This window comes from Protopterus annectens, chromosome 16.part0, assembly GCF_019279795.1.
Source record: "Protopterus annectens isolate FY-2018-M chromosome 16.part0, PAN1.0, whole genome shotgun sequence".
Taxonomy (NCBI): domain Eukaryota; kingdom Metazoa; phylum Chordata; order Ceratodontiformes; family Protopteridae; genus Protopterus; species Protopterus annectens.
In genome coordinates this window covers 53,296,037-53,314,536 of record NC_056750.1, presented here as the reverse complement: position 1 = coordinate 53,314,536, position 18,500 = coordinate 53,296,037, and positions in this window count along the sequence as shown.

Below are 18,500 nucleotides of genomic sequence, written 5' to 3'. Positions count from 1 at the left end.
CTTAAGACCAAAAGATCTAAATTCCACAAACAAGAAAAACCAAATCACCAGCACTCAAATTATCAAAAACAACAAAACAAAAAAATACCCAACCCTCCTCAACATAAAAATAGAAAAAAAAAACAAAGAACATATAACACTATTCTATGTTTAAGCAGGGGGCAAGCCCCGCTGCACCCCCTACATGGGGAGCTGCATCCCCTACACCCCCACTACTTAAATATACAAACTCAGAGGTTGCACTAACAGAAAAACAGCAAAATACCTACTTCTATGCACCCTACATTCCCATTACACACACACACTTACAACCAACAGAAACACACACACACACTGCACATGTAAAACAATCACCACTCTCAAAACCTATACACACACAACCTTACCTACCTAGCCGAACCTATTCCTTCAACTTTCAAGAACCAGAGAACAATAAATCTCAGAAAAACACTCTTCTCCCTAAAACCTCTTTTTCGGGGGAAGGGGGCATGAGGGCTGATGAGGACATAGAAGTGGTTCTTTAGTTATAACAGGTTTCTTAACAGTAAGTCGAATGTGGAGGAGATCCAGGTTGTGTTCCTTTCTACAGAGTCTGGAAATGAAATGTTTTATTTTTAGTGTAGAGATATCACCATCTCTAGTCCTATCATCTAATGCAGTTGGCATGAACATGTGGCTGGCATTAAATCCCAGCACTGATAATGTGCTCTCACTGGTCTTGAACCAGGTGTCTGTGATGACGTATTAAGCAATATTTTCCATGGTAAGGAGTACATTCAGCAAGTGGAGTTGTTTTGCTAAGGCTTCTAACATTGAGCAGCAATACTGTTATGTTACCCAGATTTTATTTTGTTATGTTGGAAACTTTAGAAGACTGATGTTTCCTAAAAAGAGGCACTTTGATGGTGGACAAAGATTTAGTCAATATACAAAAGCCTTGTAAGTAGGTGCAGGTCATTACTGCCAAAGTAGTTAGGACTGACTACCATTTCCCCCCAGTATGACAAAAATTGTATCCCCTTACAATGACACTAGAAGCTATGCCATTTACTGAAGCCAGTAATCTTTTGTACCGACTGCTGCATCATTCTTAATGATTATAGATGCTGCACAAGGCTGGGGTCATTCCTGCCTCCCTACTGCTGCATCATTCTTAATGATTATAGATGCTGCACAAGGCTGGGGTCATTCCTGTCTCAGACACATATTCCAAGAGCTTCAACACACTTCTCTTCACATAGTTTGAGGAGGTAAATCTCAAGTCATTTACACCTATGTGTTATGACTGAGTCATATGCATACTTTTAGTGCAGGAACGTGAGGGCAGTGCGTGATGTTGTGATTCCAGGGAACTTAATGGCAACTGACTTTGTCACACTCCTTACACAGCCTGGTGAGTGTTGAATGGTTGTGTCTCACTATGGAGTCACCTGCAACTAGGATATTAGACTGTGTGGGAGTTTTCCTTATGGCCTTTTGAATTGAATTGATGTGAATCTTAGGTGCGTTTTTCATGACTGTCTGTGATATGTGTTTGTGATGATGCAAAGGGTACTTGTTCTTTAGGTTACATTTAGTAAGCCTTTGTGGTTTTGGCAGGTTACTTATAAGAGCCTCAGCATATGTACGTCTATGCGCCTGGTCTGAGTTGTGTATGATTGGTTTTCTGTGGTTTTGTGTGGTGTTGTACGGAGTTGTGTGGTACTTACAACCTGCATGCTATTTGTTGTGGCTTTGTGTGATCCCTGCACTATGGACTAGGCTTCCCATCCATGTAAGATAGAGTACATCCCTGGCCCTATTTAATCAAAACCTTGACAATTAGATAGGAAATTTACATTTATCTCTGGTCTGGTCCCCATGTCCCTTATGAACAGAGGTAATGATTAAGTAAAATATTATTTTAACACCCCCTACAAATCCATAGTTACCTCCATACTAACATACCAGTCTCCCTAAAGACAGTCACGATAGTCATGACCCAAATGGTTTGGGGTGCATGGCTAGGCTTGTAAGAGCACTGGTGGTCATTGTCTAGTAACATCCTATGAAACTGTGAACTTATAACATTCCATACCTGCATCTCACACAGTGTGTCAGTTTGTTTAAGCAGTAGATGGTTGTCAGTACATAGGAGACAATTGCTACATTGTCTGAGAATGTCCATTTCATTCAAGCTGGTCATAGAGATGGTTGCTTACTAATGTGGGCTGAATGGTGAGGGATGCCTATGAGATTTGGAGGTGCTACCTATCTGGTAATGGAGGTAGTGCTGGTCACATCAGAGCTGCATGTAGCTTGAAGTCAGTGATCCTTTGTTCCTTCTGTAACCAGAAGCAAACAAGTAGCACAAATCCCAAGCTGATTCCTGAGAAGCAGTTCCTAGGCTCTCTGGAGAGTGGTAGTCTAGTCCCAGGTGTTACACATGTGGTAGCCAATCATAAGGGAGAACTGAAGCTGTTTTTTTTTTTTTCCGAAGAACCTGAAGGTATTCCCCAAGTTTTATTCAGGGAAGATGTTGCAGTAACCCTCATTGAGATACATTCTGGGTTAATCACTTCTTGCATTATTTCTTTGAATACTCCAAACAATAGAAAGCAAGAAAAACAGGCTCGTTTCCCCTCCTGCTTGTCCTTCCACTATAGGGAAACTTTTCACACAGACTTTTTCCAAGTCCTTGTGTCTTTCCATCCATTTAGTTTCAGTCCTGTACTTTCTCTCTCTCTCTACCATCCATAAAAACAGAAAGTCTTCTTCTGAGTAAGAATCTTCTTCAGAATCTAATTCAGAACCTTTGTATTATTCTTCCTAAATCCATTGCACCGCAGGTTTTGAGACTCAAGCTAATGACACTTTGTCTTCAGATAAGAGCAACTGTCCCTTGTTGATACCATTTATAAAATGATGCAACATTTTAGTTAGGGAGTTAAACAAGATTCTGAATAACTGAAAATATAATAAAACCTTTTGCATAGGGGTCCCTCTACTACCCCCCAGACTTGGAGGATTTGGAAGATACATTCTTTGTGACTCTTTGGCTCTAGAATCTTATGCCTCAGAAGCCAGACAGGCACTATAAGGTCTCTGGCAGTCATAGGTATTTGTAGAAGAACCCTTCCTTGGACGCATCAGTTATGTTAGTGGAGTCAGATAAACCTTCCAAACGTCTTCTCTCTTCTAATGCCTTACCAAGTGACAAGGGTGGCCTGGCCTTGGACAGATGTTCATCATATTGATCACTGGCAAAAATTAGGAGGTGCAGCACCCAGCAGGATAAAATCAGTCTTGTTAAACTAAACAAACAACTCAGAGGACAAATAAAGTTTACCAAAACCAAATTTGAGGTAAGTTTAGCCTCCCAGGCCAAGGACAGCCACAAAGCATTCTTTAGCTTTGTCCACTGCCTCAAAAACAATACACAACTGTGTGCAGAGCTCCAACCTTACTCCTCTCTTCCCCTCAACCTTCCCTCAGGAAATATCAAATATAACTCCCCCTATTATCACTAGGGAGCAGGTCCTTAATGATCTCTCTAAGACCAAGAACACTGCGTCAGTGGGTCCAGACAATATCCCAAGATGCCTTCTAAATAGCATGAAACATGACCTATCAAGGCCTCAGGAATTACTATTCAACTGTAGCCTCCAAACAGGTTTGTGCCTCATGAATGGAGAAAAGCAACAGTCATCCCTCTGCACAAAGGTGAGCCATCTACAAACCCTGGAAACTACAGACCCATAAGTCTCACTAGTCTTATATGCAAAGCAATGGAAAGAATTATCATGCAGATGAGCAACAGAGATATAGTAAACCTCCAGACACTGGACCCAACCCAGTTTGGTTTCATCAAGGGCAGATCATGCCTACTCAACCTTGTGGACTTCTTTGAGAAGGTCACCAAAGCAATGGATGAGGGCAGAATCATTCACTCGGCCTACCTTAACCTGGCCGAGGCATTTGACACAACATTCTATTCGGTCATTGTTGACAAACTCATGAGGTTAGGTAAAAACCAGTATGCCACCCAGTGGATAGCCAACTGGCTCACAGACAGGACCCAGGAAATTAGAACTGGGGAGTCCACACTACAAAGAGGGCAGTCACAAGTGGAGTTCCTCAGGGATCAGTCCTTGGACCGTTCCTTTTTGGCATTTACTTTTCAGAAGTCAAGTCCAATGTCAGTGGTCTCTGGCTGACTAAATTTGCAGATGATTGCAAATTAGGAGCTGTCATTGAATCTCACACTGACACAAATGTTCTCCAGGAGGGGCTGACACAGACAAACAACTGGTGTCAGAGTCATGGACTAAAACTAAATGCCAAGAAATGTACAATAGTATCCTTTGGGAAGTCATCGATCCCTGGTAACTATCATATTGACAACACACCCCTTAGAGTTGACCCAGTAGTCAGGGACTTAGGGACGCACATAGATAGTAATCTAGCCTTTGATCATCATGTGTCTACAGTGGTGAGGAAATCATTCTATGTTGTGCAACTTATAAACAAAGGTATGGCATCTAAGTCCAAGGAAGTCATTGTTCCACTGTATTTGTCATTCATCAGACCTATCACTGAGTACAATGCCCCCTTTCATACGTACATAACCAGGCATATACAACAACTGGAATGTCCAGATGTTCCTCACTAAAAGAATACAGGGCATAAGTAATATGTCCTATGTAGACCACCTCAAGGCCCTATCCCTTTATTCTGTCTCCTACAGGCTTTTGAGGGGAGATCTATGCCTGGCATATAGGGCATTGTCAGACCCCACTCTGATGGACCTCCTGCATATCGACAAAACAAACGGTACCAGAATTACCCATTCCAAAGACTTAAACCTTGCCTGTGATATAAATAGGACCTGCTAGAGAGAAATGTATGTATCCCAGAGACTACCCTGCCTATGGAACAGGCTCCCCATCCATGTGAAGCACAGTTCCTCCCTAAACCAGTTTAAGTGCAACTTGGACAACTGGATGGGAAATCAGAAATTCATCCCTGATTTGCCACCTATGTCTCAAATGGACACAAGTAACTTGTAAATGGTTCATCTCCCAGGCCCATGATTACACTTATCAAGGATATCAGAACTTGACAGAGGTTTGGGATGCATGGCTAGGCTTAAAAAGGCCCTTGTGGTTGTTAGCCTAGTAAAAACCCGTATGAACCTATGAACTACTGGAGTAGCATTAGCTATGTGGGTTATATCCTGCCCAGTTTATAACAGCCAGACAGATTCCAGAGCTTCAGGGCACCTTCCATGCACTGAAACCATTAGGCAACAAGAGCTGAGCATCCTAAAAAAGGCAAGTTTGTCTCAAGCCCTTCAGAACTTTCCAGCCACTGAAGACAGTGCTCCTCTATAGGATTTAGAGGAACAACAATTTGGTTGTGCTGTCCCATTTGTGGGCAGATATGTTCCCTTTGTTGAAAAAGCCTTCCACTTTTAAACATGTATTGTTTAATTTTACTTTGCTTTTCAGGAAAGTTATTTTTCTCCTATGTGTTTGTGTTTAATAGAGTATCTCAAGACTTAACTGTACTTTTAAACAGCAGCACACTTTATTCCTGTCTGTTTAAAAAATGTTAAAACATCTATCTGAAAACAATTTTTTTCTCAGGGAAAACAAATTTGCTTGTTTTACTTTTCAGTGCTGCGAAGGATATTAAAGTGCTTTTTGTTTTGTTTTTGACCTTTTACAACTTTAAAATTTTACTGGCCTTTGATAATTGTTTTCCCTGGCCTGTGGTTGGTCCTTGACCCAGCTACAAAAAGAAAAAAGTTAAGTAGACACCCTTTGCTTCCACAATCTAGCTTTTTGCCTAGGCTGCAGGTGGGTGGGTGACTCTACTCCGGCCAAAAGTAGTTCCTCAGACCACTCATTATTCACCCTGAATCATGCTTGTATTGCACCTGCAGGCATTATGGAGATGGGACTAGCCACTTCATCTCTGGCTTTTGTGGTCCCCTCTCTGGGCAAGGGGGAGCTTGTTGATCCTGGGCAAAGGGGCAGAGAAATCTTCTCTATTTGACCAGAATGTTGTGCCCATCCCAGGGCAAGGTGCTGTTGCCATTAACAACCTTGATGACCCCACTTTTCCTGTCAAAAAGAAACAAAAAACTAAACATGTATCTGCTTCTGCTCAAAATTCCCCCAGACAGGAATAGTTTATTAGTTTTGGATCAAGGTTTAATTCAGGCTATGTAGCCTTCTTATAAGGTGGTTTCTGGTAATATAAAAAGGGATACCTCTTTTCTTGGAGATTCAAGATTCAAGATTCTGAATCTATACAGGAAGACAAGGAGACAGACACAGGGTTTTCACATAGATTTCTGATTCAGATTCAGATGACAGCATGGTATCTGATTCTTCCTGTGAGGGTATTTATTTGTCTGACACTACTTCCAGAATGTGTCAGTGTTTTTGGTAGGAGTACATTGAGGTTTCTAAGTCCAGCAGAAAATACTATGAGCTATTAGAAGTGCAATTTCCAGAACCTTCCTCTAGTCTTACTGTTTTGTCAGCATTGGAGGATGAGTAAGTCACTGCTTGCAGTTTTACTGAAAGATTGCTGCCCCCCCCCCAAGTCTATACGTACTCATCCCAAACCTGATCCAGCAGTTCTAAGCATTTAGTTAATTCCAGTCCTACTCTTTCTGACTAGGATGGGAGGATTAATGTTACGTATGGGAAAAATGTATACTTCTGCAACTTAGATTTTCAAAATTTTGAATCATCAGGCTTATATGTTAAAATGTATTCTATCTGATTGTGAAAGCATGAGGAATGCATTGTCTTCAGTATCTTATTGTGAGGCAAAGATGTGAAAATAAGATTATAAATGTTCCTTTTAATAGAGATTTGATTTTTTGGCCCTTGTGCTGCAGAAAAAAGCAAAATTATAATGAGAGGGGTACACTGATTCAGAAATCTCACAGCTTTTTCAGCCCTTATTTTCCAAATTTTTAAGGGATTCTCCACCCCCTCATCCAATTTTGGCAAGAAATAAAATAAACAGTCTCAGCAAAATGCTGGTAAACAGAATTTAAAGAAGCAATGGTAAGGTGGTTCTAAAAAGAAGGAAATCTCCAAAATAAAGGACAGCCTAACAAGTCAGAAGGACAGGAGGGGACGTGGTCCCTTAAACACCCACCCTGACATTCCCTTTTCCATTCCAGAAGCTCTGAATCTCCACTTCTCTTTTTGGCAACAGACAGTTGTAGACAAATAGGTTCTGAAGATTATTCCTCAAGGCTACAGACCGCAGTGGGAGGAAATTCCTCCTTTTTGGGGAGTAATTCCTTATCCACCTGACCAGATGCCTCTATTTCTCTGTCTTACAACATGTTTTCTCAGGGAGTAATAGAGTCAGTTCCTTATTTTCACTTTGGAAAAGGGTTTTGTTCAAGGATGTTTTGATGCTAAAGAAAGAAAATGCCTAGCGATCAGTTCTGGATCTTTCTTTCCTAAACCAATTTGTGATATCATCATCATCATCATCATCATCCCCTTTTTCCCATTTACATGGGGTCGGGGTATCGTATTAACTGTCACCATCTCTCTCGATTCAGTGCCACTCTCCTGCCTTCTTCAACACTCATGCCTGACTCTCTCAGATCTTCTTTCACACAATCCATCCGCCTCTTTGCTGGATGCCCTCACTTCCTCTTAGCTTCCTGTCTGTCCCAAATCTCCCTCACCAGATTGTCTTCTCCTTTTCTACACATGTGCCCATACCATTGTAATCTGTTTTCTTTGATCTTTTCTGCAATTGGAGCTACTTTGGCTTCTGCTCTTATGTCCTCATTTCTTCGCCTGTCCCGCAGTGTGCATCCTACCACCTTTCTCAGGCACTTAATTTCCATCACCTCTAGCTTCTTCAACTGTTCTGCCTTTACTGCCCAGGTTTCTGTACCATACAGTAGTACTGGTCACACCACTGTCTTGTACACCTTACTTTTCAGCTTTTTTGGCATTCTTCTGTCATATACTACACCTGATACGCTATGCCAGTTGGCTGCAGCCCCTCTGATTCTAGCTTTGACCTCTTCATTCAGACTACCCTTGTGATAGTGCCCAAGTTAAAAATGCTGTCACTTTACAACCTGTTAGCTCTCCTTCCTCATTTATGTTTTCTGGTAACAATAGATTTAAAAGATACTTATTGCATCCCTGTTCATCCAGAGTTCAGGGGTTCCTTGAGGTTTTGTGTGCAGGCAGTCACCACAGATGCTTTGGACTTTACTTAAGGAGCATTTTCAGGAGGGATAATAGTGCAAGGTGTTTGAGACACCAAGGACAGGTGCAAGTGCATAAATATAACAGAGATGCTTGCTCTAATCAAGGTGCTCAACTCTCTGAACAAATTCTTGTCCCTTGGACCTCTTCAAGTAGTTATAGATAATATCACTGTCATGTGGTGCATCAGCAAGCAGGTGGGAACCAGGTCTTAGTACCTTAGCAGAACAGTCTCTCAGTACAAGCATCCCATATCCTGTCAGAGCAAAATTATTTGGCAGACAAGCTGAGCAAGGCAAAGGCAGACCCTCACAAATGGACACTAAATCAGAGAGTCTTCCAGGATTTGAGCCCTCTGTGGGGAGTTCAAGTAGACCTTTTTCCTTCCTCTCTGAATAACCATCTGTCAAAATTCTGTTCCAGGACTCCATGCAAAAAGGCCTGGAAGACAGATGCCTTTTCTTTTCCTTGGACATAAATGTTCCTGAATGCTTTTCTACCCCATCCACTGATATCCAGTACACATCTGTAGACTCGGAAAGAATCTCCCAAGATCATTATGGTTACTCTCTATTGGCGCAGGCAAGAGTGATTTTGGAAATGGAGAGGTAATACGTTTGCACCTAGTTTACTCTAAAGTAATGTGTACTTCATCATCTGAACTTTTAGATGTATGTCCTGTTAATAGAGTAAATTCTTTTGTGCTGGATTAGAGCAGAGAAAGTAACATTGTATGTAGAATTATAACTAATACCTGAAAGGATTTAGTACATTGTGATGAACTAAGAAGAATTTTGGGGAAGGTTCCCACATTTACATATAAAGGGTAAAAAATATTAAGAAATTGTTGGACACTGATAATAGTATCTATTTTAACATTATGCTCACAGAAAGGATTGAAGGAACGTATTCTTGTGTTTTTTGTAAGTTTTTTAGATACATAAGTAATACCAATACAGTTAGTATTAAAGGTTGCAATTAAATTATTTACAATAAGGCTCATTTTACGTGTAATTCTATGAAGTTGTTTATTTGGCCATTTGTCAGACATATTTCTCTTTTCATATGAGCAAGACTATTAGAAGTTTAAGGACCTATATAGGATAGCATTTGAGTGATATAAAAATCATAAATTTGATAATGCATTATATAGGTATTCTATTGCATGTCCTGACTTCAAGAAGTTCATCTTTGGTGTAATTGATTCAGTACGTTTATCTTTAAGAGGAGGTGATTTAAATACTGTTCTAGATTTGAAGGAAACTTGTTGGCAATTGAGATTAAATGCTTCTGTTTTCCTGGGATAAATGATGCAATAAGCATTCATAGTAAATTAGAGTTACTGTCTTTAAAAATTAACAGTTACAATTTTAAGTGTTTTAATAATAAAATTGTTATGTCATGTTCATGGCAATGTGATGGTGAATATATTGTATTGTATAAATGTATTTTTTGTGTTTCAAGGATTTTAGATAGTTTACCATTTAATTAATTTTTTATCAACTAAGCAGTTTACTTGTGCTAATTGTTGATGTGTGTACTCGGTTATTAGTTCTGACGAAGTCTAGCATTTGGTATAGATGAAAGCACTCAGCTTTTAATAAACTCTCCATTTTGTATTATTAATTTTTAGTCTGAATTTTGTTTCATTCCACTGTGTGTTATCAGATTATTCTTCTGTGAGTGTTTTACTTTTATTTGTAGATTTTTTTTACTTGTGGAGGTTTGAAGGCAGTTGTTCGATTCCTTGTTCATTTTTTCAAGGATCTTAACTCTAGATTAGATCTATCTTAGAAGCAGCTATCTGGTTGTCCATTGAAATCTTTTTCTAACATTATAGAACTGTTGTTTTTTCCTATAGCCAAAACAGATTTTGTAAAAAACATCCTTCAAGGTTTCTGGGACACCACATGTGTCTCTCAAACCTCCTACCCTTCTACCCCAAGGCTCTGTGAATTGCGCCATCTTAGAATTAGCACAGCAGTGATCTCATGATAAACACAGTGCAGTTGTGTAAGAACGTACCATTACGATAGATGTTTGAATCCACTGCTGTTACAGAATATGAAGCCTCACCCCGTCCCCTTTATTACTGGCTATTTCTCACATTTTAATCCAAGGCAGTGATGGACTCCTTTTCCTTTCCTCTTTTGTGTCTATTTTGTACTATTATTTGCCATATATTGAGTGTAGTTGTTGGATTTTTTACTTATGTTAGGTTTAAAGTGTTGCTGAAAGTTTGCTGTACACTCCAGTTTTCAATTTTACTGTTTATTTAGCATGGGATATTATATGTCTAGAGTTTGCTTAGTTTTCAGTGCATTTGTTGTGTTGCTGACTTAAAGTAGAACTAGATGTGTTATTAAAAGTTTATTAACTGTGGGCATAAGATCCCAGCCCAAGATCTTCATGATTTTTGTGTTGTATTTCTTGGCTTCCTCACGTCTCCATTCTCTGTAAGATCTGTACTTCCTTTGGATTAAGGCTTTCTGTGGATCTGGAATCTCAAAAAATAAAAAGTCCACTGAAAAATCTTCAGAAAACAAGGAGTTGAATCTGAAAAACAGGTCAATTGAAACTTCAGTTCTGACTTCAGCTCCTAAGAATCCTTGGTCTGAGGAGTATAGGACCAGAATTTCTACATACACTCCTCCTCCTCCTCCTGAAGTAATATATATGATTACAATTCAGGTTGCTCCTAAAAAACTGGCATGTGACAAAATGGACCATTTTTCTTCCTCTCCTGAGGATTCGGGAGACTCGTACCTTGAATGTCCTTAGAAGAGGGCATATAAGAGGACACACACTGACTCACCTTCAGAGTCTCCTACATGAGATAATGACACAGAGGACAGAGAGGTCGTCCTTTGGTGACATACTGGATCTGATACATTAGAGCAAATCTTGGCCTGTAGGCCCTCCCTATCAGGATAAAGAGGTATTGTTTAAAGTGTACGGGAATGTCCTTAGAAGAGGGCATGTAAGAAGACACACACTGACTCACCTTCAGAGTCTCCTACATGAGATAATGACACAGAGGACAGAGAGGTCGTCCTTTGGTGACATACTGGATCTGATACATTCGAGCAAATCTTGGCCTGTAGGCCCTCCCTATCAGGATAAAGAGGTACTGTTTAAGGTGTACAGGGAATGTCCTTAGAAGAGGGCATGTAAGAAGACACACACTGACTCACCTTCAGAGTCTCCTACATGAGATAATGACACAGAGGACAGAGAGATCGTCGTTTGGTGACATACTGGATCTGATACATTCGAGCAAATCTTGGCCTGTAGGCCCTCCATATCAGGATAAAGAGGTATTGTTTAAGGTGTACGGGGAATGTCCTTAGAAGAGGGCATGTAAGAGGACACATACTGACTCACCTTCAGACTCTCCTACATGAGATAATGACACAGAGGACAGAGAGGTCGTCATTTGGTGACATACTGGATCTGATACATTCAAGCAAATCTTGGCCTGTAGGCTCCATATCAGGATAAAGAGGTATTGTTTAAGGTGTACAGGGAATGTCCTTAGAAGAGGGCATGTAAGAGGACACACACAGACTCACCTTCAGAGTCTCCTACATGAGATAATGACACGGAGGACAGAGAGGTTGTCGTTTGGTGACATACTGGATCTGATACATTCGACCAAATCTTGGCCTGTAGGCCCTCCGTATCAGGATAAAGAGGTATTGTTTAAGGTGTACAGGTTGACACAATCTACATCCTGGGTAGTCTCTCCATCTGACAAGTTGATTAACGTGGTGGTCAGGAGATCATGGCAGGAGGTGAACATTTGTAAAGTAAATCACTAGGAAGCTAGATAAAATCCTTCGCCCACCATAGGAAAAGCCATCATCATCACCATCACCTCCCTTTTTCACATTTTCTACATTGGATTGGAGTGTTATGTCAGCTGTAGCCATCTCTCCCTATTCAATGCCATTCTCCTGCCTTCTTCGACACTCATGCATGACTGTCACAGGTCTTCTCTCACATAATCACAACACCTCTTTGCTGGATTCTTGACTAACCTGCTTTCATCTTTCTTCTATCATAATTCTTTCTTCACCACTATAATATTCTCTCTGACTACAAATGACTTAATGTCTTTCTAGATACTACTGTTCTCATATATGTAAAAAAAAAAAAAAATATATATATATATTTTAATCGTCTTTTATAATTATGTATTACATACCGAACTATGTAATACTTCCATACTTCCATATTCTGTATTGAAAGTAGTTAATCTCTTACTTATTACTTTATAGTTGGTTTTATTTGTTTTCTTTTTAGATTTGTATTACCTGTACTAAAATCTTCATATTTTTGCTCATTGCTTTTGAGCTAATTGTTTATTTTTATTTTTATTATCTTGCTTTCACCATTGGAGCTTTTCTCCCCGGGCCTCCACTGAAAATGGACATTGATCCAGCTGGACTAGCCCAGTCAACAAATGTAAAATAAATAAAAATAAAATAAATTTCCTTTTGCCTTCTCCCTGTCTGTCCCAAATCATCTTCAGCAGATTGTGTTCTGCTTTTCTGCCCATGTGCCTGAATCACCATAATCTGTTCTCTTTGACCTTCTCTGCAATTGAAGTTACTTTGGCTTCTGCGTGTGTCCTCATTTCTTTGTCCCACAGTGTGCATCCTACCACCTGACTCAGGTACTTCATCTTCATCACCTCTAACTTCCTCAAAGCTCTGCCTTTGCTGCCCAGGTTTCTGTATGATACAGTAGTACTGGTTGCACCACTGTTTTGTGCACCTTACGTTTCAGCTTCTTTGGCACTCTTGTGTCATACACTTACCCTTCTGCAGCTCCTCTGATTCTAGCTTTGGCCTCTTCATTCTGACATTCCTTCTCTAGAAGCACCCTTCTCAGAAAGTGGAAGCTGTTAACCTGTTCCACTATTTTCCCTTCCATCTCAGTTTCTTCTGATTTCCCCATTTGCTATCATTACAACTGTCTCATCTGTACTCACTTTTGTCCCATGTGCCTTCGGTTTTGCATTACATTCTCCTGTCCTTTGCTAAAGGTTTTGCTCAGTGATTGCCTATAATGCAACGTTGTCTGCATACAGCACCTCTGTGATTTGTACCCTCTGATGTGTTTGCTAATGCAGTCCATCACCAGTATGAACAATGGTGGGCTCAGAGCTGAACCTTCATGCACACCTACTCCCACTGGGCACCCCTCTGTGAGACCAAACACTGTTTTACTTGAGTCATTGGGTCCTTGTACATAGCTTCCACTTATTCTACCAGTGTTTTTGAGACCCAGAACTACCACAGGACTGCCCAGATCAGCTTTCTTAAGACCTTATCATATGGTTTCTCCATGTTTAGGAATGCCCAGTTGGAAAAAAAAATATGTATAATATTGTACAGTTTTATGGTTTATGCTTGAGAATTTCCTTCTTTGTATACTTTGTTATTGTTATAATTTTTGTTTTTACTGCATCCATTCAAATTTTTTGTAACTGCTTTGTGTAACTGTTTTTTGTGGAGCTTTTCTCCTCAGGTCTCCACTGAAAAGGGGTCTCTACCCAGTCGATTAACCATGTTAACAAATGTCAAATAAATACATCTCTAGCTTCTTCTGAACTATCTGTCTCACTACAAATATTGAGTCAGTTGTGCTGCATCCTAATCTGAATCTGAACTGCTCATCTCCCATCTTACTTTCTACTTCTCTGCATATTCATTTATCAGTCACTCTCTCCAGAACTTTCATGCAGTGTGATAAGAGTTTGATACTCTGTACTGCCCACAGTTGTGAATGTCCCCTTTGTTCTTGTACACTGACACAAGTATGCTTATTCTCCAGTCATCTAGGATACACCTTTCTCTCCACAGTGCTATGAGTACTCTCAGGAGCCATTGGTCCCCTGTCTCACCCAGCATCTTTATCATATTGCTGTGACCTCATCTGAACCTGCTGCTTTCCCTGACTTCATTTTCTTTAGTGCTTTTCTTGCTTCTTATGTGGTGGGCTCCTCCTCTTCTCTCATGGCAGGCCAAGCCTGAGGCTGTACAGCTTCTGTGAGGTTTTTTTCAATCAGAACCTGCTGGAAGTACTCCTTCTATCTACCTTTGATGTCCTGTGGACTAGTGAGAAGGTTGTTTCTGGCTTTCCTTATGACAGGACTATGTTCTTTATCTTTCCATCTTTGCAACCTTCTTTGTACCATCTACTGAGTCACTTTCCAGAAGCTGACAGAGTGCCTCTGATGCCTTGCTGTTTGATATAAAAACTCCTATTTTTAGCCTCTTTCTTAGCCAACCAATATTCATTACTAGCATGGTCCATCTTTTCTATCTCCCACATTTTCCTGCACTCCTTCTCTCTTTTAATGACTTCCTGGATTTCTTCATTCAACCACCAGCTTTCTTTATGCACATTATTTCCATACCTGGCTTGGCCATGTATTTGTTCTGCAGTCCTCACACATGATATTTTGGGGCAATGCCATTCTTCTTCAGCTCCACCTATTTCCACTTTATCTTGAGGTGTCACAGGAGAAACCCTTGTGGTCAAAATCCCCAATTGACTCCATGAGTGTGGCATCTTCCTAACAAAGAGTTCAGAGTGAGGGATAGATTCAGGAAGGAGGTGTAACCTTCAGGCGTATTTGCACTTTGGCCCCTGAACTACTCCACTCATATGAAGAGATTCAAGAGAAATCTTACTCAGGCTTTATCTTCTCTAAAGAATCCATTGACAGTAGAAACATAGAAGCAGTTACAATCACCATGAATCTCTCTATGCACCTGATGCACAATGGGGCAATTGAAGCCTTCAGGTTAGTTAATATTGGCATAGCAATGAGACAGCATGCCTGGCTGTTTTTATGTGACCTTTGTGGACAACTTTAAAGCATACTTCATAAATGCCCCTTTGAATGGCCATCCTTGTTTGGCCCATCTATTAAGGACAAGATACAGAAGAGTGAGGAACATGGTAAGACCTTTTCTGGTGTTGGAGTCAAATTCAAGGGCCCTAAACACCAGTAAAACAGGAATTGAAAAGAACCGTGTTCTCTCTGGTTTCATAGATCTGCATGTCAGTTCAACTCACATTCAGACAGGGATTCCACAGCACAGGCTGACCCTTAAATGGATGCTGGCCTAGAGATGGAGGGGATCATCAGAACCAGGGTTATTGCAGGCCCTTTTCAGACAGGGGACCCCAGAACTCCTGACGGCCTGCCCAAGTGCTCCACCCTGGAGACACTCTGGGGATGCTTCTCCTTCTACCCAGACTCATGGTTCACCATCCCATAAGACAACTGCCTAAGAGGGATACAATCCAGAGGCTGTTAGATTCCATTTTTGGAAACTCCCCCTCTAACAAATCATCCATTGACTGGCACCCCACCCAAGCAGACAAATGTTGCTTTTAAAGAGGTGGTCTGACTTCTCAAAAAGACAGCCATACAGGAGGTCCCACCAGACAAGAGAAGACTGAGTCAGGATTTTATTTTAAATTCTTTTGGATTTCAAAGAAAATCAAGGACTTCAAGCTCATTTTGGACCTCAGGGTTCCTAAACACTAACTTAAAAAAGACCTACCTTATAACAATTATGGTGCAATTGATTCTACCTTGCTTCAAGGAGAACAAATAGATGTGCTCAGGGGATCTCTAGGATCCTTACCTTCAGATAAAGATAGCAAGGAATCCAGGAGACATTTACACTTCTGATTAGAAACAAGACATTTTCAATTCAGGACCTTACCATTTTGCCTAAACTCAGTCCCTACAGTGTTCACCAAATCTATGGCAGTTGCATCTGCCCATCTATGACTTTAGCAATACAAAATCTTCCCATATTTGGATGACTGACTCCTGGCTATGAACTTAATAAAGTCTCTTCAAAAGTTCAGGGATTACCTTCTATGACTATGTAACTCCCTAGGCATATCCATAAACCTACACAAATCAACCTTAAATCCATCACACCATCTGTTCTTCTTGGGATGTCATTCAGATACCATTCTTTCTGTAGTCTTCCTTCCTCAGGAGAGAATTCAAACCTTACTTTGCTCAATGGAGAGTCAACTTCTCACAAATCATTCATTTGCATGTCTATTGCTTAGGCCAGAATGTTTCTTTGATATTGATGGTCAAATTCATTCACTGTCACATGAAAATCTTACAGTGGCACCTACAAACACAATTGCCACAACTTCTACCTTTGCTCCAAGGTTATAATAATCGCACAGTCCTGTAGGAAGCACCTTCAGTGATGCCTCCATTCTCCACTACTATGCACAGGCGCTCAGGCAGAGCCTTTCAGTCTCTAGCTCAGTAGGAAACAGTGACCATGATTGTATCCTTCCTGGGGTGTGGAGGCATTACAAAGGGAGAATGGTCCAAAGTCTTTAGTCAGAAAATGAGGACAACTTTCACATAAATGTCTTAAGAGTTTAGTATAGTGCTCCTTGAGTTGCAAGAATTTCAGGACAGTCTCCCTCAGGGCATGACATCCATGCAATCCAAAAGTATGTCAGTAGTTTAATATATGAAATAGCAGGGAGAATCATATCCTTTCCTTTATATCAGGAAGTTATAAGGTTGTTGCTATGGGGGGGGGTGGATTCTCATCATTTTGTGATAGCAACACACATTTCTGGGATGCTCAGTGGACTGGTAGTCAGGCTTAACAGGAATCTTCCATTGCCTTAAGAGTGGTCCCTCTATCTACCACATACCTCACAACTGTCCAGATTTTTGCAGAAGGTCCAGATTTTTGCTTCATAGTTTTGGTTTGTTTCTCATAAAATTGTGGTGTTCTGGCAAATCATTGGCAAATCACTGAGGCCTGAATAAAAAAATAATGGCAGCCATTCCAGTTTCAGACTTCATATCATTCAGAAAAGTCATGCTAATGCAAAAGCTGTTATTCCATCAACTTTTTAAGTTTATAAGAGCAGTATTTAAAAAGAATCCCTATTTCTGGGTGTGTGTTCCCCCATTATTTGTGGCTTTGCCAGATTTCTTGTTCTGAGAGGTTGAGAGTTATGACCCAGTGACAGGCAAGAAGATATTCAGTCACTAGGGATTTCCTTGATGTGATCTTTATGGCATGCAGTACAACAAAAAAATGCAGCAGTTAGTTTGCCATGACACCCACACAGGACAAGCACCCAAGGATTCTCTGTCTCAGCACGAGTCCCCAAGTTGCTTTACGCATATCTACCCCTTCCTTTAATTTCCAGGCTTCTCTACAAAGCTCTATGGCATAATGAAACTGTCATCCTTATAGCCATCCATTGGCCAAGACAGACTTGATCCCCCCTTCTAAAGTCTCACTTAAAAGAACCACCTCGGCTCCAAATCCAATTCTGGATCTGATTACTAACCCTCTGGGAAGCCTTACCTGGATCTTCCCATTTAAAATTAACCAGCAGGTTTCTCCCATTCTAATGATGGTGAGGGATGATTCTCTCCATCAAGAAGTGGTCAACATTTTAACAGTTTCTCAGAAGCCTTCCATTAATAAAAATTATCACAGCAAGTGTAAGAGGTTTGTTTCTTGGGTTGGTCCACAAATATTGATCTCATTTTCAGCCCATACAGTGGACATTTTGCATTTCCTCACATCTTTTTTACTCTGGCTGTAGTTTCTTTTTCATTACAGTTGAGTTAGCAACAGTCTCTTGTTTTCATACTGGCATTCAGGATCACTCATTAGCTAATCATAAACTTTGGAAGGTGTTTCTCAAAGGCATCTTTCTACTGCATCCCACTATTAATGACATGGTTCTTCCATGGGATTTGAATTTTATCTTAGAAACCTTCACTAAACCTCCATTTGAACCAGCAGCTTCCACAGAGCTTAAATTTTTATCCTAGAAATCTATTTTTCTAGTGACAATCCTTGAGGTTAGCTAGAAAGGTTTCAGTGTTCCATGCTGTGACACTGCCAGCCCAGCTATCTGGACTTTTGTAAATAATCATATGTCATGTGTGAATATTAATATGATCCACAGGCTTATCTTAGAAATGTAAGAAAACTATATGTTATGTGTATATTAAACAACTTGTTCAGAAGTGTGTGTTGAACAGGGTTTGTTCAGTACTGAACTTCAAAATTGTAACCACAGCATACCCTGGTGGAACATAGAAGATTAACTTACAAATCTTCAAGAAAATAAGTTGAAATTAAGTGTTTTACGATGTGCTATAAAAGTTAGTTAATGCAGCAAGGAGACAAGATGTCTAGAGCTAAAAGTTTC